Genomic DNA, 23207 nt, shown 5'->3' with positions numbered 1-23207 from the left:
GATCAAAATTTTTCTCTTTTTTTTTATTTCTATTGTTGGTCTAATTACTCTCCCACTGAAGACATTAAAACTTCCATCAACTTCCAGGAGAACCATCAGACCAACATAAGACACCTCAGAGACTAAAAGCCTTGCTTTAAATTTCATTTGTGAATGAAGTTTTCAAAAATTTACATCAGCTCAAGAAGGTTTATAGTCAAATATGAAATTTTCTATTTTCCAAACCTGTGCTTTCCCAATTCTCAAGTGTTTTCAAGAAAAAAAGTACTAGAACCAGTCCTAAGCTTAAGAACCAAGACCATCTCGAAACTAAGGCTCTGTCTTGCATAGGAACAAAAACTGAACTGTTCAGTCAAGATACCATTCTCCTCTTTACTCAATGTCATGATTTTTACTTCTTACTTAACTTAGCAAAATTGGTCAGATATCTATAATGTGTCTAGTTTCAAGGGGTTGTTCCTTCAGAAATTACTCCTAAGAAGGACACACAAGAGTAGAGGACAAAGTTTGGGCTACTTTGTAGTTGTGCAGTCTTCTTACAAGAATAACTCCAGAAAGGTTGAAGATATGTCATCACTTTTACTCTATCATAAAATATATTAATGATCTGCCACGTCCAGTTAGTGAGCCCTTAAGTGCCTAGGGCAAGTTTTAATCTTTAAATGAGAATGAGACAGAAGATCTCCAGAGCTTCAAAGATCTCTGGTTTCCTTTACTGTACACAGGAAGCCTTAAGTCAACGCAGTGTTACTATCTAAAAATCATTTGAACATTTAGTCAAAGGAATAGTAAGTACAGATACCACAGAAATTATCTAATTCCACCAAGACACAAATGCAAGCTCTATTTTGGTACTCTCTTCACTTATCCCATCCTCAATAAAGGTGGGAAGACCAAAAGTGTAAAGAAACTAGAAGTCAGGCCATGAGAAAATGAAGAATAAAGTCTAAGAACAACAACAGATTTATCAGAAGTCCTCAAAACCCAAAAAGGAATTTTGTTTTATTCAGAAATAAGGTGATATTCAAAATGTCTCTTTAAGAGAATTGTAACTCATCCCCCTGCAGATAAACCAATAACAATTTCTTTCTTTTTCAGAAACAGCAAAAGACAGATGCTGTGATTTACATGAAAATGTTAGCACAAAACCAAATGACAGCTCTTACACAGAGTAAGAAACAGAGCAGTACACAAACCTCTTTCTTACACTGTTTAGATAAAATTTTCAGTGTGTGTTGCAATTAAATTTACTGGTTTTGTTGAATCAAAATTTTGTTGCCTTTAAAGGAAAGGCAAAACACTTGAAAGTTATTCAGTTTTAATACCATGTTCTACTCAAACTGTTTGCTCTAAAAAATGAATTGTTCTAGTCTGTTTTCAAAACTAGATTTTCTTGCCTGTAAAATTAAAGTACTCCTTTCGACTGAAGTAGATCACTAGCCAGCCATTACTCTGCCATCTGTGTTGAGCCCCTTAGCTTAGATGGCCAATTTAAATTTCATGCAGCTGAAACTATTCAAGTAAAAATACTGAAATGTGTTATTATTTCTAATTATCTTGTACCCTGCACAACAGTTCCTTAAATTTGAAATAACAAAGAAAGAAAAGTTGAGAGAAATATGTGACTCAGCCAATTTGACAGGAACGTTTGATATTTTACATAATTCAGCATTATCACAATGCATATTTTTATCTGGTTTTGAAGCAATTACAACTAAAAAGTTATTAACCTACAATAAATTTTTGTTTGAATCCATAAAATATGATGAATACAGTAACAGTCATGTAACAGCAAATTCCTTAAGCCTAAATATTAATGATGGAATTGATTCCGTGGAGCAAAATGATTCTTCTTCACTATGAAAAGAAATACACTACAGCTAAAGGCTATGTGGCCATCACTGTTGATTTATCTGTTCATTTTCTCAATGCTGCACATTTTATAAACTATTTTATTGTCAGTCAACAGCAACAAGACTGCTTGGAAATAAATGCATTATTACTGAAGGTACACTTACTCAAAACATTTGCAGTATTTGATTATATTATAAGAGCAAGTATGGCTAAAGAATAGATGGAAAAATATATAGCAATACAGACACTTAAACAGCCACTTGATGCTTTTTTCCCTAAAGATGAATAGTCTCACTATTTTGCCACAAATGGATTAATTTAACAAGAAAAATATTAATACCAAAAAAATCATAACTTCTTTCACTGTACTTGCATGGCTACTGTTGAAAAGTATGCAATCAAAAACAGTATTTCTGGAAAGAAAATAATGTAAACAATGAATCTATATACTAATCTTCAAAGAGGGATGTGCTCTAGACAACTGCATGTAGCAATCTTCAGTTCTCCGTAGGGATCATTTAAGTCATGCCCTAGACAAATTGGGATTCAATGCTAGGATGAAAGTTTTCAAGGAACTGAAACATGCAACATGTTCAGAATAGTTACACATCAAAATTAAACAAGAAATGGTGTAAAGTGGTCAGTAAATCAATACTACAGAAACACAAATATTTTTCCCCCACAGATTTCAGGACAGTTTACCTTGCTACAAATTCCACTACTAGCCTGATATCAAAACATAAAATATTAATGTTGTTTTCTAATTCATTTTTCCACCTTTTTCCCCTCATTATGTAAGCTACAATTATTTTACCTTATGTAATAGCATAAACAAATATCAAAGCCATATTTAGAATTATAGAACAGGCCACACTATGATTCTATGGTAAGATTCTGTGAATCACAGAATGGTTTGGGTTGGAAGGGACCTTAAAGATCATCTCCTTCCAACCTCTCTGCAGTGGGCTGGGACACCTCCCACTAGACCAGGTTGCTCAAAGCCCCATCCAACCTGGCTTTGAACACTTCCAGGGATGAGGCAGCCCACAACTTCTCTAGGCAGCCTGTTCCAGTGCCTCACCACTCTCACAGTAAAGAATTTCTTCCTAATATCTAATCTAAATCTAAAGTCTTTCAGTTTGAATCCATTCCCCCTTATCCTATCACTACAACCCCTTGGAAAAAGTCTCTTTCTATCTTTCTTGTTGTCTCCATTCAGGTACTGGAAGGCTACAAATTAGGTCACCCTGTAGCCTTCTCTTCTCCACGCTGAACAGTCCCAGTTCTCTCAGCCTTTCCTCGCTGGAGAGGTGCTCCATCCCCCTCATCACCATGATGGCCCTCCTCTGGACTCACTCCAACAGATCAGTGTCCTTCCTGTGCTTGGGGCCCCAGGGCTGGTTGCAGCACTCCAGGTGGGGTCACACCAGAGTGGAGCAGATGGGCAGAATCCCCTCCCTTGACCCACTGGCTACACTGCTTTTGATGTGGCTGAGGTTCACATCTTGCTGTTCTAACAATGGAAGAAAGTAAATGCGTTTTACAGTTGCTTCCGGTCTGATTCAGATTCCATTATGATGGACACCACTCAGAGAAGCATTTTCAGAATGCTGAGTATGCCTTGGAGGTGTGTGCCTGTCTTTTTCTCTCATTTTTTAACTTGTTTAATAGAAGCATTAAAAAAGGAAATTGTGAAAGCTCTTGCAAAATGCATGCAAGTTGAACCTGGCTCTGAAGTAAAAACTACAACAAAAAAAACCCCAGTAAATAACACTCAAACCTTTCAAATAAAATGAGAAAGAACACTGACAATGGATTTAGTAGTCTTTCAGCCCTCCATGACCTCAACAGAACCAAAATTCTCATGCTTAAGACAGTCTTGCTTTTTAACTGCATGTGTTTACAAGAACATATGAGTGCCTTTACAAAATCCACAGCACTAAGCCAGCACCATTTAAAAATACTCTCCTTATGTAAGAGTACTTTAATATGCATTTCTGCTCTTTAGCCTACTCTTCCTTGTGTGTCAAAGCTTATTTCTGATTGCACTAGATAGGCAACGGATTAAGTTCTCCCATACTGCTGAAGGTAACCTTTCTGGATGTAAAGAAGTAGATATAGTCAAATAAACAAAGCTACAAAGAAGATCTGAAATATAAAGAATAAAATAATGATCTGACAGAGGCTTCTATCAAAAGTATCAGAAATGAGCTACTCTAAGGCTAAAATATTGACAAATATTTTTAGTAGTGATTTTTCCCCTCTTCTATCTTTGATTTTAAAAATTTCCACTTCCAAGCTAGCCTAAAGTTTGTTTAAACATCAGGTACAGTATTTATTATAAATAAAAACACCCAAAGTTACACATTTACAATGGGAAATTGCCAAAAAATTGAAAGAATTTCACAGATCTATTTTTAGTTTTGAGAGATGCTGAGTGAATTACGTAGGAAATCCTACCCTTTTCAGGATACGTAAGAAATACGTAAGAAATCTTATCATTTTTCTTAAGTTCCCAAACTTGAGTCAAATAAATTATTGTGAAGAAAAGTTGAAAAAATGAACAGGGATCACAGTACAGATATACGCAATCAAGTTCTTTGAAAAAAATAAAGATCACATTTGATTTAGTTTTTCTGGCTAAAATCTGTAACTTCCACCTTGTTAGCAAATCTGAAATATTGAATCCATTTCTTTATCAACCATCAAAACATTCAGCCCAAGTACTGATCCCCAAAACCCAATAATTATCCATCCTATAGACTGGAAAAATCAGCAGAAATGTTATACCTTAAAAATATTAGAAGTCATCTGAATTTAAACAAATACACTTCATACTCTTGACACTTAAAAAAAAAAAAAAGATAAAATCGATTAATTTTTTTCCCCCTCCATTTTTGCTAAGTATTATTTGTCTTTTCTATATGAACTTATATCTCAATCTTGCCGTTAGATTGACAATATGAAAGTCAACTAGAGCTAACAGTCATTATGCTTGTAGATATCTGGTGTCTAGAGAATGGCAAAATAATCTAGCTATTAAACAAATAAAGAAGAAAAAAGGCAAAATTGACTGCCTGGAAACCAACCACCTGACATTCCAGATGCACAAAAAAAAAAAAAAAGAAGGCTTGGTCTACAGGCAAGAAGTTGCAAGCCATTTTCTTGTTCAGTAGAATGAAGTGTCAGCAATGCCACACAACCAGTTTTATAACATAACTCATACTGATGATTCAAGTGGAGATCATGACCATTTAAGTTCATGACCACTTACTTACACTCATACACTTCTCTGAACACATAAGGATGTTTTAAACTGTCTATCCCCACAAGAAAAATGTCTACTAGCATGACAACAGTGGACAGAAAAGAATATCAAAAGGATATTCTTGTCAAATATTATTTCTCATATAACATTTTGATATTGTGTATTTCAGTACCAACTGTGGAATAGTTTAATTTTAGATTTGAAAACTTGTAATATGATAGCAGGTGATGACAATCCAACAAAATACATTTTCCAAACAAGCTCTTGCTTTGCACAGCCTCAGCAAACATCTCAACTTAGCATGACATGTCATAATAGACTGTATTTTCAAATTTTATAGCAAATTCTTAGGGTGAGGGGGAAATAAACATTCACTGATCACTTGCTGGCACAGACCCAGAAACAGATTAACTTTGAAAAAACACTGACTTCAGTCCCTGAAAGTTGAAGCTAAACAGAACATGGAAAAGTGAAAGGTTTTTAACCTGCAGGGAATAAAAACCTTCAAGTCATGGAGGGAGGTGACTGGAAGACTTCATAGAAAGTTCTATAACATTTTTTGCAACCATTTCCAGTGAAAGACTTCTGTCAGTAGCAATATGCAAACCAATTACTTTATAGCCAGCTCAGGTATCACTGCTGCTGTGACTGCAGTACAGACAGAAAATAATGAAAATTATATGCAACCCACTACAAGCTATTTCCTCTCATGCTTTTGTTTAGTGTTGCCACCTATACTGCCCTCGCAATATGCTGAAGCACAAACAGAATTATAAGCTTGACAGTTTAGGATTTTAGTGAGTTTTAGAAATGCCTTGGCCTCTTGCGGTGAAGCAACAACCAAGGAACCAGGTGCTTCTGAATTGCAGGTAGCTTTCCACTATGCCTTAATCACATGTGTAACGTCAATACATGCAAGCCAGTCCAAATACAAGCAGATGACCTACGTGGAAATACCCTTTGCACAGCAACATCAGCGTTGCTTGGCCCCCTAAAGATACCACTTATCTAAAATCTAAAGAACAAATTGCTGTTTTACAGGATCAGTGATTAATCTGGCCTATTTCCTGGGTGTAGGAAGAATTCCTACCCCTGCTGGCAAAAGAGATGGTAGGATGTAGCCATTACTAATGAACTACCAAGACAAGCTTCTCGTTATACAGCAAGAATTTAAGAGAACCTCCATAAGGAGAGAAATACACACACTTTGCTTTAGTGGCAGTAAGGATAAAAATACATTTTGGACTCCCCACGAGCTGTAACTGTATTGTCAGTGATGCTTCTGCCATCACATATCTCACATGCTGGAAATCTGGATAAGAAAGCACAAATGCTGCACGGGTATTCAGAGCATGTTTTCCAGACTCATACCAATTAGTTCCTTCCCTTCTGTTCCCTATCACTTGAATAAAAACATTGGGAAAGATCCAAATAATGACATTTTGACAGCAAAAAAGCAAAGACAGTCAAACATTACTGAGGCAAATCTGAAACAAGCCAAGCATAGAGGAAACTCTTTTCCCAACATCTAATTCGCCATTACATGCTTCCATGAACTCTAATCAGATCCTTAACAAAGATAATATGTTTCCCATATGCTGCATAAATTCAGTAGGAACAGATCAACTACGTTCCGAAGAATTAATCTGTACCTGCAGTAAGCCTGAAGAACTTCATTAAGTATTAGAGACTAGGAAAAAAAATACTGAACATGCAAACATAACTACATGGAGCTTGCAGGCCTACACAGATACAAGATCTTAGACTCGTGTAAGAACAGGACTCATGCTGACACATTTATACTCCACCTGATAAACTGATGCCTGAAGAGCAGCTTCTCCCTTCAACAGGGAACACATTACCATATTTGCACAGTTAACTTCTGAGCTGAAGTAACTACCTGACAACATGTTTGAAAAAGCTCTAAATTTTGAATTTGAAAAAACTTAAAATTATCATGAAATTTACAACGTATCCCAAATCAGGTATCAGAGGAAAGAAAATCGCAGAGCTCACATGCTAAATGTCAGCAACACACATGCACACAGAGTCAGGGTGCCCTAGGAATGAGACTGACTAGTCTGTTAGAGCTGCCCTTTTTTCCACATCCATGTTCTGCCCTTCTTGATCACTCTAGCAAGACTTCAAAATAAAATTCTCTATCATTCCACTAAAGAATCTCCCATCTACAGGGTTAATAAAATTACCGTTGATTTGTTTTTCAAATGTATGTTCATCATTAAATTTGCATGTTAAACATTCAAATATGATTTACAACGCAAAGAAAGGTTGGGACCAACTCTTCTTAAGCCTATTCTTGCTACACATACTCTCTGCATATCCTGGAAATCTGTTACAACAGTTACATAAACAAGGTATCCTGCTTCCTTCCAGACTAGAAGCTCTTGCTTACCATTGAAACATGACAGAGTTAGAAAGAAGCACAAAAGTCAAGCAGAAAATACTTCCAGTTGTTTAGAAATTCCAATATAAAGTAAATTAACATTTTAAAGGCTCATGAGTATCCCAGCAAGATGATATAAAATATCAAAATACAGATTGTCAAACTAAACCCTTATTTGGTAGAAGAAAGACAACTTTTGAGACAAAAAACCCCAAACTGGAATCTAAGCTACATACAAGTGGCATCCCAATGCAGTTGGTACATGCATAGACCAAGTTAATTTTTTAAGCCAAATCTGACGATTTGCAAACACTTGAAATACACTCTGTATCTAGTATCAACTCTTTAAAATACACATTATTATATTTTCTTCACAGTAAGACAGAACCAACGGAACATTAAAAAAAAAAAAAAGGGGGGGGGCAAAGAATCAAAACACATACTGCCTCTCACACTAGCAAGACACACAACACTAAACTTTCCATTCTCAGGTATAACAAAACCACATCCCATTGTAAATACCATGCTGAACCCCTTGTATTTAAACACTGAGTCTTCACAATGACATAAAAGCAAGAATAAGGATCAGAGTCTTTCTACTAGTATCAAAAGAGAATTACTCTATCTACAGCTCGACAGACTTCTGGAACTTAATTTCTGCCCCAGTTCATGTTTTGTAAACCACCAGCAAAAATTCTGACAAAGACAGCACAATAAGCTCAAAAAGCAGCTTGTTTTGATATGACTTACAGGATTGACAGAATTTGTTTCACAATTTATTATGATGCCCCAGAAATTGTTCAAAATATTTTAATTATGTATTATACTAGGTGACATTTAGTAAAACAAGATGAGGTTATGAGGTGTAAGTATAGAATGTTTCTTACTAATTAGTCTTGTAATGAGCAGGTTTTATGTGACCACTTAATTTATAACCAGTGTCAAAAGTATCCTCTGTGAGAATTACCTAATTTAATCACCAAGTCAACTAGAAGACCTAACCATCTCCCTCCATTATGTAGTACACTGCACTTACTGTACAGAGCATCTTGGAGGACAAATTGAAAATGTGCAATTTTTTGGAATGTACGTGTCTGATTATCAGCAGTTCAGCACACTAATGCTTAGGTCAACAAGCATATAGAGCAGAGAGCTTCACAGCAAATAACTGACCTAAGAGAAAGAGATGGGTAACCATGAACTCCTCTAAATGCCATTAAATTAAGCTACCACCCAGAGAGAAAACCACTGTGTATTTACCACCCTGTGGTGGGAATCCTTCTCTGTTGAAGTCCGTGGGGCAGGAAAGCTGTCCTGGAGCATCAGACAATGGAAAAGGCCATCTTTCTACTCCAGTCTTATGACCACCACATTAAAGGAAAATAGTGTGGAGACAAGACTAAAGCAATGACCCATGGCCATCTCCAGTTAACCTTTTCAAAACTTTGTTTTCAGCCTCGTGCACAGTACAGCAGGGAAAAAACATTTACTCAGCTCCGTTCAGCCTCAGAACAGCCTTGTACTAAAAAACAAATACACACACACTCCTGCCCAGACTTTATACATAAAGGCATTTACCAATGTCATCAAAGCAGGTTTACAATCACTTTTTCTGCTGGATCTGTAGAATAGCAGGGAATAGTGCCAGGCATAAATCCTCAGTTCAAGAAACCTTTTTATAGTATCACAGCTAAGTTTTTGTTTGTGCCTCACATTACAGCTTTGATGAACTAAACCCCTAAGTCAGAGTAACACAGAGATTTACTAGCTTTTGTATGGACAGGTAGAGCTAACTAAGAAAATACTTTACCACAACAGGATCCTGTCCATTAGAAATTCCAATATAAAGTAAATTAACATTTTAAAGGCTCATGAGTATCCCAGCAAGATGATATAAAATATCAAAATACAGTACGTCAAACTAAACCCTTATTTGGTAGTTTTTTTATTTGAGATAAAAAAACCCAAATTGGAATCTAAGCTACATACAATGGCATTCCAATGCAGTTGGTACATGCAGAGACCAAGTTAATTTTTTAAGCCAAATCTGACGATTTGGTATATAATCTAGTCAGCAAAGACCTTTGGAGGTAACAGTAAATACACATTCATTTCAAAACTTTCCTACTCTTGAACCTCTCCTTAAAACAAGTATGATGCAAACAGATGAATATCCTGCAAATGTTAATTTCCCTGTAGCTCACACTATTCTCAACCTAGTCTCTTTGTTAGAGACAGAAACCTTTATCTTGGTACCAACATTACATTTTAACTGAGTGTATGTCTGCCAGCTAGGAAGACCAAATGACCAAGTTAGTGAGAATACAGACAGGAACAAGAACTCAGGAATTTACCAAATATCCCTAGTAGAAAGGATTAATGCAACAATCTAAGGTGGTTTTCTGAGCTTTAAAGCTAATTTTATCATTGCAGAATGCACCCACTAGAGCCACCAAAAGGGAGGTGATGGTGGCCAGGTTCAGGGCACAGCCAGGCTACAAAGAGCCCGTTTCCTGCCATGCCCTGACTCATTCAGCCTTACACCCTCCAGGACAGGAATGCCACTCCCAGGTATCTGTACACCTAGAGAGGCATAAAGTCTTGTAAAAAAACCAAAGAAAAACAACTTTATGCCTTTTGTTTTTAATTCATATTATTTATGTTGATCTGATTGTATAAATAAAAACACCTAGAAGATACTGCTATTTTCATTAAATGATTCTAGATTACAGTGCATCATTTTGATAAACAGTACATCACATGGTATAAATTAAGTTAATTTCAGCCCTGTACACCACTTTATACAAGGAAAGTTCCTATTCCTTTAAAATAAACAATTAGCTTTAAATAATTACAAAGAGCTTTTTAAAAGCAACTACCTCTTTATCCCAACTAAATGATTAATAACTGCTGTTTTGAGCCTGGATGTCTAAATTTGAGACAGTTTCACTATCAAACAAGAACAGTACTTTTAATTTATTTAGTGCTTGTATTAAACTTCTACTTTAGCATGACAAAGACTTGAATATTCTTTATTCACACAGTGGATTATTTCAAAAAGTGGTCCATGCAGTTGAGAATGTAAACACGTGGATACTGCTGATGACAGCATTTAGAAGTGTCTTAGGAGAATTCATTTACTCTCTCAAGTGCTGCTAGACAATTCTGTGTAATGAGCAGTGAAAATACTGAATAAAGTATTTATGATTTACACAGTATAAATCATATTCTGATATGCCAGACATGCATTTATATCACGCCCAGTGTGCATTAACTAATCATGAAGTGTGCAACAAAAGTAACTGTGGCTGCCTTTTTTTACATCTCATTTCCTATATACAAATTTCACCCAGGCATAAAATTGCAATTTCAATCTCCTCCTTTGTGAATGCTTCACTATAGGAATACCTGAAACTTTCATTGCATTTTTCAAGTAAAAACAGTTTCAAATACATCATAAGTAGGATTTTCAATAGACCAAACTCTAAAAATAGGTCACATTTGTTAAAGTTACTTTGAGATCCCTTAAGCAAAATATGCAAAGGCCTACTAATGCTTATTATAATCCTAAATACCTTCTGTTTTCTACAAGGTCAGAATGTTCTCCTATCCATCAGGTGCCCTTCTCTTTTCTATTAATTTATTTAACATTTCAGATAGATCATGTTTTCTCTTTCTAGTTGTTTGAATTTCAGAGTTATATAGCACACCATTTTAAAAATTCAACATAAAAAATCTCTTCAATATAATAGATGGCAGTCTCTAAGTAGTGTCTCAAAATGACAAAGAACTAACTAATTCTACAATCTTTTTTCAAACATAGCTTTCCCAGATCAGAAGCTACAAGTTTCCGTCTTTATTATAATACAAATTCTTACAGCTAATCTCATGGAATTACCTGAGTAAATAAATTCCTGCACAATGTATGTAGGAAAAAAACCAGAATACAGTATGGAAAACCTGGGCTGAGAACAAGATTCTATGACTAACTTTGCCTCTCAGTGATCTAAGATGGTTGAAGTAACATCAAAAATTTCAGATTTGACATCTGATCAACACAGCAGACAAAAACAGAGTGCAGCTCCTCTGTATTTCATACTGCTTAAGCAAAAAGCTTCCTAGACTTTATGATAAAGAGCCATGATAACTCAATCCAACTGGAATATTACCACCTAGCAGAAAAGCTAGGCTTTTACACACTGTGGAAGGAGCTTTGACAGGAGTTAAACAAGATAATAGGACCACCATAAATGTCTCCAACTTCTGCACAAAGTGGTACATGTTATTTTTCCAAAGCCTCTTACAATCACGGAGAGGCAAACATTATAATTAGAACGTAACACAAATAATGTGGCAACTACCACAAATAACTTGGGAAGGATATAAACCCACATAATTTTCTTTATCCTTTTTAAACCTCTGAATACAAGAGAAAAAAAAAATCTATTATGTTACTAGGATCCACCAACAGTTAAATATATTACCTTTGGGGTGTGGCTCTTCTCATAAAAGTGACTATACAGAAAAGGAATTTTCTTTGTCAACAATTTTGCTTCCTGTGCTTTATCAGACGTTTGAGGCTTTTTTCCTCCTTCAGTGACAAAGACCTTTGTGGTTTGTTTTTTTTTTAACAGTCTACTACTGGAAGCTCTGTATACCAAATGCAGTTAAAAGAGAATACTCCCTACAGAAGACAGTCAATAGGGCTGCTTTCCAAACCTGTATTTCAGAGCTGGCGGGAAGCAGTGAGGTTACATATGTGTTAGTTCTATCTGACATACGACTGGAAGAGGCTCTGTGCAATTACCTATACTGAGACATAAAGTATTCATGTAGATTAAATAATCCTGCTTAGATTCACTTACATTGGCATAAAAGACTGAGAGCAAGATAACATCTAGCCATAGAAAAAGGAAAGTTAGCCTATTTTGTTAGTATAAAGGTGGCTTATTAGTATTTGATAGATCTTTGCTTCTCCTTTAATTGTTTCTTAGAAATATTTACTAGAATTTACTAAGTTTTCTGACCCTGCTGGGGTATTATCTCTGTTAATAGGCCTCTGCAGACAATCCTGTTAAGGCTGACTTTCAAAACATCCTCAGCACTCACACCCTGAAGATCAGTATCTTAAAGAAGCCTCAAGTCAGGCAACCAAAAATTGACAGAATCCATTCCTACATACTTCTTTAGGTAGTGATGCACTTCTTCTCATGAGAACTGGCAATGTCACTGCACAAAGCCTCTTGCAGTTAGATCCTAAAATAACATCTTCAACAGGTTATCTAAACTAGCATAGAACTTGGCAAATAATGTCAATCAACGCAAGAAAATAATTCTCAATATTCAAGTAAAATAACGACTTCACATCCTATCTTCCAAGCAAAATCAAAAAAACAAACTGAATTAAGATACAATTTCAGTTACCAAGAGCAGATATGTCAATCCAGTCATGTTAAGGATGTAAATTTACCATTAGCTTAATACAGCGTTATATTGTTAAAAAGTCAATAATGAACATCAACTGCAGGAGTAGGATATGCCCAACTCTTCACTAGGCTTACTTTAGCACAGAGCACATATATTCTAAGAACCAGGTTCTCATACTACAAAAAAACCCACACCAGAGAGTTATTATTTTGCAACCCTGGATTCTGAAATTGCCACAAAACATCAAATGAACACAAATCATTCAGGAACCTATTTCAACATTAAAATGGACTATCACAAATACTCACATGACTAGAATTTTAATTCATGTTAAGCATTTGCCAGCAGAAGTAAAGAATAAAGAAAGTCTGCAGGTTTTATTGCATACATATTAAAGGACCCAAATGCATAAATTGCAGGGGGGTGGGACAGTATTCATCTTTAGGCACCTGAGGCACTTAGAAAGTTTCATACCAGTTCTAGAGTCAATTTACAGTTTCCCACCACTAGTAAAAAAATGCTTGACTCCATCCCCCAGCCACCCTCTCTTCCTTCTTCACCATGGACTGTGTAATGCCTGCCCTCTCTCTTCCCTCCAGTACTTTGCAGATGGTTGTGGAAACCTCTTCTACTTACCCATGCAACAAAAATTATTCTGAAGTAAGCACCTAATTCAGCTCAAACCATAATGCTGCAATATAAAAACAATGGCTGTGATGGGCTCCCTCAAAGGTAAATGTGGAAAGAGAGACAGCTCTATATTAAGATCTTTGGATTATCCTCTGAACCTGTTTCTCTCTACTGATTATAGAGATATGCATTTAAGAAAAAAAAACAGGTTTTAGCTCCCCACTCCTAGAAACAGATCATTAAGAAGAATATAGGTATTTTGTTAAGACACAGCTACAGGTGAAAATGATCACTGGCTATCCCTTCATCCCCAAAATAACTTTTAACAATGACAAACAACTAATGACTTAAATCCTTCAACTAATGTCTGCCTCTTCCACTATAAGAAATATTCACAAATACCAGGAAACCAAAACTCCTATTATGTAAAACCATCAGAAAAAAGAGAACGAGCCCATTTTAAAGGTGCAGGTTCAGAACTCTTAGTTAACAGCACTCAACACTTCATACATAAACTAAAAACAAAAACATTTTAAAATGCAGTAACTAAGCTTACTACCAAAGCATATCAAATTCATACCTTCAGAACTCATAATCTACTTTGCTCCTAAATTACTAAAATTGCATAATTCAAGAAGAAAAGCCTTGAACTACTGAGCAAACCAATTATGTTGTTTCTCCTGTGCTGTCCAGGACAAAAAAAAATAAAATAAAAAAGAGTATGCTTAACAACGAAAAGCTGCCTTCTGCCTAAATACATTTTAAAGCTGTTTTTTTGGCTCATGGATCAAACACTTTGTTTTTGAGAATTATACTGAGATGTATCAGAAACAAGCCTCCAAAAAACATTTAGGTTAACTGTATTCCCTGATAAACAACCCAGAATTACAAGTAGCAGGTTTAAAAATACTGTGACTTGTGCATATGGGAACACTGTAAGCTGTTTATCTTGTTTAATCCTGAAGGTAAACAGCATAAGCTTCAAAATATTTTGCTTCTTTGCCATAACCTACTGAATCACATTGACAAAGGTAATGAAACAGTATGGAGAATCTTAAATTTTTGGTATTGCCTCTGAAATTGCTTTACCTGAGTATTTGTACAGGACATTTTTCTCACTCTTTAAGAACGCTCAGTGTAAATTTCAGTGTTTTACATCCAAACTGCAGCTTCAATGAAGCCAAAGATTTCATTTGGTCTCTCCAGAGGTGATCAATTTTTAAAAAAAAAAAAAAAAGGACCCTGCACAACTCCACTACTGGGCTCCTTTAAAATATGAATACTATAGTTATCGATTTTTCATTGTTGCATGTTCCAAAATTTTTCAAACTCCTTCTGTAGCTCAATTTCAGCTTATGTAGTTAAGTTTTTAAATATTATTTGTAAGGATAAATATAACTTTTAGTTTCCTTAGATTTCTTTCCTCCAGCACTGACATTTTCCACAACAAAACTCCTATTGCCTTTCATAACTTTCACTTCAAAGATGTACTCATATTAAAAATTAAGAATATATCTTGTAAGATTTATCAGTAATTATTTCCCCACTGTCCCTTCTTACTGAGTACCAAAGTAAGCTTCTAAGCTGCTGTTTTACACATGATTTTTAAAAGACTTTAGTAGAGAATATATGATTGATATATTTAGCAGCTGAGCACCTCCTTTCCTATCTGTACACAGGAAGTTTCCCCTCCCATCTGCTCAGGATATTTAAAAAAAATAATTACAAACTGCTGTTTCTCCATTGATTCTGCAGAAAGTGACTGTTATTTACATGTAAACACAAAAGTAAAGTTGAATCCAAATATCTATTGTAACCTCCTTCTTTCCCTGACAGTCACAAGACACCTGCTGGTATCAAGGCAGGAGTGTGGGGATGAAAGTAGCCAGTGAAGGGGAAAACCACCACAGCTTTGAGCAATAGTGCCAAAGTTATTAGAGGCTGAACTGTTTGTGGAGCAACGAAGTCATTCACAGGCAGCACCAGCTCAAGCTTAGTCTCCCATAGTCATATAAGAAGACTTTAGTTTTACATTTAGCTTTCAGAGCAAACATAAATAAAGTGAATTATGAAATAGCTTCACGCTCTACAAGGAGATGCTTAAACAATTTAGTCACATATTTATGACACGGCTTTAAGACTGAATGGTGGTTAAGAAGGAAACAAGCCCCCTCCATATGTAAATACTCTACTGCTGTTTATGACAACCAGATCCTGACAAGGAAAGAAACAACAGCGGAAGCTGTGCTCGTAATAAACTAAGGACAGACTGAAAAAAGGCTTTTTCAATTGTCTCCAGTTAAACATAAATATGGCCACATCTTTTTCGGCCTACACAGAGCATTTACAAATTCTACATTCAGAAATTCAACTTTGCTCCAAGACATACAGAAAACTGATGGAAATATAACATGCAATCTATTATTTCATAACTGTTTTTCCTCCTCTTGCGTATCATTACTTCTATTACTGTATTTTCAAAATAAAAGCTTTCTCTAAAACCCACACACTGAATGCAGATCAACACTTAATATCTGTTCTCTATTATACATGAAAAACTATTCCAAACCTTTACAAAATAAATTCCCAAACTAAAAGGTAATATTAATAACTGCTTATATGTGATTCAATCACAAAATGTAACTAATTTATTTTAAAAAGTTAGCACACGGTATTCAGTCTTTTAAAGCATGATATAAAATACCACATCAAGTAAACAACCAGGAAACTGCCATTTTACCAAGCATCCACCCTGTGCTAATTACCCGTTCTGCAGTATCTATTGTTTTCGCAGTTTTTTGCGAGCTACAAACATGACCAGCAATTGTCACTGGCTTTCCCTTCATTAGCGGCAGTGCCCAGCAGCCGGCACTGAACAGGTTTCCCCAAGCTCCTTCGTGAACGTACTGTGACCATGAGGAGCCCTCATCACACCCAGTTACGTAACAGCAACTATTTATAGTTAACCACTTGATTCATATTATCCACCAGATTGTAAACCATTTCATATGTAGACACTCGATCTATCATTCTAGTTCCTTATAATCAGAATGCCATGTAACAGCCAAGTAAAAAGTTTCAGAGAAGCCTGTCTGAAATATCAACAACATACCAAACAAATTTTTTAATCTTATCAAGAGAACCAGAAGTTAATTTGACAAGATGAGTCCTCTATAAATATATGTTGAGCAACAGCTGTTTTCTTTACTTAAACTCCTGCTCTGTCAATATCCATTACTATGCATATTACTAACTTTTAAAACCACTGAAAGAAACCCTACATTGTGCAAAAGTGACACAATTTCTCAGTGTTCTGAGACATACTGAGAAATATAACCAGCATTACCATTCCAGAAAATGCCCTATCAACTTTTACAATTCTTATCACACAACTTCAGTGGCAGCTGTTTAAAACCTTCAGGTTCTCTAAGGAAGTCTCAGAGAACCACATATGACTATCAGCTGGTTTACTTCTGAATACAGCACTATTTAATGAACAACAACCTGTTCTAAGAACATCAAACACTAACATTTTCTTTACATTTCTAAAAGGTAAATTTGTTAGAATTCAATTTCCTCCTAAAATACACCTTGCCTTATTGTAATAGCTGGCCATAGAATGGGTTTTCCTCATCACAGCCTTTGGCCTCTCTTATCAATCATATTAACTGATCTCAACTTCAACTTCTTCACACTTTTGTAAATTGGCTTCTTTACATTTTTTGTAAACTGACCTATAGGAGACTGTAACTTTTTAACCCAAACAGTTTTCTCTCAGTTACAGGACAATGGGTTTGCTGATGACTACTAATTCTCGGTAATCCATATTTCAAAAAGATATTTATTTCAGTGAACACTAATTAATACGCATTACTGTAAACCTCATTAAATGTTAACTTTAATGACTGCTGTATAAAGACATTGCACGTACCTGAACAACATGTAAACAAACAAAGACACTTCCCTATAGGTTAAGAATAGGAAGTCAGAAATACTCAGGAAGAGAAATTTCTGAAAGACTATGCAGGTTATGGCAGTTGACTGTGATATTACTGTAGCAGTACAGCTATGTGCCTGCAAAATGCTCTAATCCACCAAGCAAAGAAAAGAATGTCATGATTCTGACAACTTAAACACAAACTGAAAGCATGCAAGTATCCTTAGTGAAGCTGACAAAGTACACATGTTAAAAATCAGAGACCATCGTGCAACTCTGCCAAACCTTTGGAAAAAACAGCAGTCAGAGAAAGGAGTGCAATTACGAGGTACAGATTATAATTAAATGAAATATGATTAGAGGGCAGAAAGTAACATTCACTTATGCAAGATACCTGACAAGTTCAACCTAAAATCAAAGACAGGTAAGAACTGTAGCTAGGAGTGCAACTAGAAGATACATCATTTCTTTGTTCTGGTATAATAACATAGCCCTGATCAACGTAATATATGCAAAACAAGTTGCTCCAGAGAAGATAAATTAAAAAAAAAATAGGGAAAAAAGGTCAGAATCAAAACCTAGGATAAAACTGTCCTTCAGCTTACTGCATTTTCAAGGTATTACTGAAATAAGCAACCAGAAAATTGTCCTGAAATTCAGAGAAGTCCTTGAGTGTTTAGTTAAAAATGTTATAAAGTGGATACTTTTCAGTCTTCTTAAAATCATTAAGCCTAATTCTGTCCTACCACATGAAAAATTAAACGTGACTTGACAGTTATTTCTTCTGCTGCTGCACTGAGGATGCTGCTGTCACATTTCTTTTTTTCTCCAGCATTCATGCTTATGCATACCATACCAGATAAACTGATGTTTCCTAGTGAATGACATTTCTAAGCCTTTAAAAGCAGGCACTAGACTACAAAAGCCCAAATACGCCAGTAAAACAGAATTACAGTGATGTCCAGTATCAATGAGTCTATAGTATTTTATAATACACCCCAATATAGCGTTTAATGATCTCCAAGGATGTGGCAAAAGCCAGGACCGATGTATCAAAAGCCAGTCCAATGCACGTTACCTGATCTATGTATCCATTAAGGTTATTGTTTTCCATATAACTGGATCACAGAACTAAAGAATTCTTTTTTTTTTTCTCTCTTCCAAATGTTTTTGTGCTCCAAGTCAGCAAATTAGCCCAAGTTCCAGTTTTGTTTATTCCCTGTGACATCAGTGGTTAATCACTCGAGGTTTAAACCACTGTTTGTAGATGTTCTAATTAGCCAGTTCTACTAAACTCTGGAGGTGACATCACTGCTAAAAGGAATCCAGGAAACCAACAACTCTGGAAGGATTGCCAATCCATCAAGTTAGTTAAAAGTGTGTATATATGGATTTGTATTCAATACAGAATTAGAAAAAAATTATTTGTCCAAACAAGCATTAACTTTCACTCTTCAGATAGAAGCTGTTAAAAGGGCATCACAACTCTTCACAAAATCCACAGGAAAAAGAAAACATCCCACATCATTAGCAGGTATTTCTGGAGGAAGCCTTGTTCTTTCCTGCTTCATGGGGAAAAATGTTATACAGAAGATATACATAGAGGATATAAAATATTCAAAAAGTTAAAAAGCCTCCTAGGCCCAGACTTGTTTTTTTAAAAGTAAAATTTTTGTCTAGTGATCAACATATTTAAATACAAAATACTTCTACTTCTAACGTCCACGTCTCTATATCAATATGTGAACAGGAACCAAAAAAAAAAAAAATTTAGTTCTTATACTCAGAAGGAAAGCCACTGCTATAATTACATGCACTGCAAAAAAAGGACAGTGATCACTAGCAATAGACTGGCTTAGTTTGTTCTTTAGATGTGAAGCCTAACTGTCAAGTAAACATTTGGCATTTTAAAAGCATTTTTACATGCTAAAGTTGTGCAGTAGTGTATTATATCAAATTCTGAAGTGCCACTGATCACAGTTCTGTCCAGCTGCCTCAACAGCTATTCAGAGCTTGCTGCAAAAATAAAAAAAGTAAGCATTAACAAGCATGCAGCTAACAACTTAAGATATCTGTAACTTAAGAACTTTAAGCAATGTTTTATGAATTTATGCTCGAAAAGCTTTACTATTATTGAGCTAGATTTTTAGACGTGATCTTGTCCATTTTCACATCCTACCAGACAATGCATTCAATAAGGACACAACTAGTATATACACGTTTTTAGAATACAGCTGATTAGCTTCCCTGAATAACAAATAAAAGCTGATTAGTATGTGAAATATCAACAGCTTCCATTAACACGAAAAGAGGGTAAGGACTAAATTCATGGAAAGATTTTAATGTAGACTGTTCACTGAATTGGATTCCAATAAAGCCTTTCCCAACTGCACTTTTTAGGTGTAAATACTCAAATGTACTGCTCTGAACCAAAACTTATTAGGAGGAGTGAAGCATTCTGGTTTTTTCCCTAGCAGCAGGTAGTCATTTAAGAAATTTGAAGATTTTCTATGTTAGTAGGCCATTCAAAATTTTCTGCCATTTTACTGTAAGAGCTCCAGATCGTAACAGTAACACAGGCATATAGAACATGTTAACATCCCTGTCATAAGCTGTATCATATTTTCACACTGCAGTGCTAGGCAGAAACTGAAGCCAGAGCCATTCAGGGGAAATACACAGCCCTGATCTGTTTCTCAATCTGAATTATATTTGTAATTATAGATCAAGTATTTCACTACACCTTAGTTGCATTTTACATATTAAAAAGATCAATTAATGCACATCCTTAGCCAAGCTTAAAATAAATGACTCGCCACTTTTAAACTATAATTTGCTTCAGACAACATGGGCTCTAATTTGCAAACTCTTCGGTATGGATGTAGGCAGAACCCACCTCCTGATTTGTGTAGAGCTCTGTCCCAGGTAAACACAGGGTTACACCACACAATATGCAAAATAAAGGTATGAACTTCACTGCTTCCTACAGATTTTTCTAAGTCAGTCATTATTGTTAAAGCAGTTATTTAAATAATGCCACCAAAAAAAAGATGCTTTCATCTTTCCAATTTATGTGTCACTTTTAATGCCAAGTTAATATTATAATGGTTTATCTATGTTGGAGAAGTAAATTCAGTTTGTTTTTCAAGCATAAGCAATTTTTAAGGAAATTTTTCACTATGCATTTCAAACATGCAATTTGACATTTTCGTATCTGTTACTTCTGTGTTAATTATTCAGAACAAGCTTTCCTCCTGTCACTTATTGAAGTGCAGATATAAATAACAAGAGCTGTGTACGAGAACACAGAATTCTTACAACAAAGCAATATGGCAATTTCTTTAACATCTTAAGCACATAAAATACCCAATCACCTATTTCGTTTTAACCCAGTTCTAATAAGAAAACAAAGCTGAATGCGGTACTAAGTCTCCTTTCATAAATATTTTCTTCTGCCCTGCATCTTCCCAGTATTTAACCTTCGGTGATCTAGTTTCCAGTTCAATTAATACAATTAAAAAAGACGGGGGGGAGAAGAGAAGAAATGGAAGAATGTCCAACCAGGCTTCTCCTTATATCTATGCCATGATAGCTACAAGAAAGTTGCTATTGATCTTCTGTTAAATCATAAAAAGAATATAAGTTAATCACCAAAATTAAAAAAAAAAAAAAAGGAAATGGATGCTTTTTAAATTACTGAGTTGGACTATGATGTAACTCATACCCTTTTTGCTCATAACACCCATAATATTGTTAACCACTATTAGTAAAGTGCCAAATACAGCAATGAGTTTAACACAACTCCAGCCAGCTCCCAAAATTGTTGCAGAAATGACAAAGGGAATCAAGGTCAGCATTCTTCTAACGCAACAGCTAACCCATTCCTGTGAACATGGTATACTGGCACTGGTGGGTGTAAAAAATTTCCATGAAGTGTAAAATAAACGTAATTCCACCAGATTTCCCCCTGTCCTTTAGAGAGAACCATTTTGCTCTCACTGGTCTCAAGCCATTACATATCTGAGAAAGGAAGAGGAGGGAGGAGTTCACAGAAGTTCAGGGTCAGCCAGTGTTCACGTATCCTGTCATCTTCGAACTCAAAGCTCAGGGCACAAAAACTCCTATACCACGCACTGAAACCTATATATTTTGGGTGTGCGTGTGGGGGGAAACCTGCAATAGGAGCGAATGTGTCATACGTGCGGAGGCTGCGAGGAGAAGAGCTGTCAGAACGCTGCCTCGCTTGAAGCAGTGGAGGCGGTGGGAAAGGACGGTGACGAACGCAGGCTCACCAAAAAATTCCGGCGGTGCTCAGGGCTCGCAGCCCCGGCTCACCCCTCGGGCCCGGCTTCCCTGGGCTCCCCTCGCAGAGGGCTCAGCCTCCCGCAGCTGCCCCCCGGCCCCCGCGGAGCCGCTCCCAGCGGCCACCGGGCAGCGGAAATCCCCCACGGCCCGGCCCGACACGGCCGGGGGCGCCGAGCGGCCCTGCCCGTCCCCGAGGGCTCCCGGCGGCCCCGGCCCCCCCGCGGGGCGCTCCCCCACCGCTGCCCCCGCTTCTCCCGGGCCGCGCTGTCACCTCACCCCCGCCACGTCCCACACACCGCAGGCCGAGAGCCGACAGCCCCCGCGAGCCGGACCCGCACCCCGGGGCCGGGAGACAATGAGCAGCCACCACTCACCAGCAGCGCCGGAGCTCCGCGGGTCCGGGGGCGGTTCCTCTCCCCCTTCTCCTTCCCCTTCTCCTCCGCCCAGAAGCTGTATCTGGCCGCCAGGAGCCGAACCCCTCCGTCCCCTGGCTGCCCTGAAAGCCTTCTCCGCCGCCGGCCGCGCTCCCTCCCCGAGGAAAGTCACTTTATTCCCCGCTCCAACATGGCTGCTCCCCCCGCCGCCGCAGCAGCCTTCGCCTCGCCGCGGCTCTCCGCGGCTCCCCGCCGCCGTCGCCGGAGAGCGGCCGCAGGCCGTGGTCGGGAGCCTCCCGGCCGGCCGCTGACGGTGCCGAAAGCGTCAGCCGAGCCGGGCCGCGGGGGTGTGCGAGGAAGGGGCGAGCCGAGGCGAGCCGGGCTGGGCTGCGCGTCCCCGCTGCGGGCTGACGCCTCCGCCCGCTCGCACTGAGCCAGCCGCGCCGGCTCCGGGCGCAGGAGGGGCCGGGGACGCCCGGGCGCCGGCGACACCTGGCGGCGGCCCCGGCTGAGCCGGCGGCGGCGCGGCGAGCGCGGGGGTCAGGGCGGAGCGCAGGGCCCGCACCGCGGGGAATGCCTCGGGCGGGGAGCGGGGGCTGTCGCAGCGCTTCACTGGGCCGCCCTCCTCGCTGCGGGGGAGCCCGGCCGAGCCGAGCCGAGCCGAGCCGAGCGGGGCGCTGCTGCCGTTCCCTGCTCCTCAGCGGCCCTGCGCAGCCGCCTCCTCTTGCGGGAGGAAGTGGGTCTCCTCGGCAGAGGCTCCCGGGAAGCCGCCCCGAGGCCCTGCCCGCCGGTGGCCGACCGAGGGGTCTCCCCGAGCGGTTTCGGGGAGGGCAGGCTGGGAAAGGGGCGTTTGCTGGTTTCATTTTTTTCCGGTTTCTGGCAGCGTTTCTTCCTGGGTTTGTGGGGCGATTTAGCTCATCTCTGAGGCATCCCCCTGCTCCCCCCTTCCCACGGCTGAGACATCAGTAACTGAAGGGAAGTCGTGTGGCTTTTTAGATCGATTTCTAA

At 38.1% G+C, this 23207-nt stretch overlaps 1 protein-coding gene across 2 annotated transcripts in view; it reads right to left on the bottom strand.

The window, feature by feature from the left end:
• CDK17 (cyclin dependent kinase 17) overlaps positions 1 to 22328 on the bottom strand; it is a 90434-nt gene extending 68106 nt beyond the window's left edge. For both annotated transcript variants that reach the window (XM_064655401.1, XM_064655403.1), the window contains exon 1: positions 22200 to 22328. The gene's annotated coding sequence lies outside the window, so the exon portion shown is untranslated. The remainder of the gene's footprint in view (positions 1 to 22199) is intronic.
• Positions 22329 to 23207: the final 879 nt, after the last annotated feature.

This window comes from Pseudopipra pipra, chromosome 5, assembly GCF_036250125.1.
Source record: "Pseudopipra pipra isolate bDixPip1 chromosome 5, bDixPip1.hap1, whole genome shotgun sequence".
NCBI lineage: Eukaryota > Metazoa > Chordata > Aves > Passeriformes > Pipridae > Pseudopipra > Pseudopipra pipra.
This window is presented reverse-complemented; position numbering and strand designations above follow the sequence as displayed.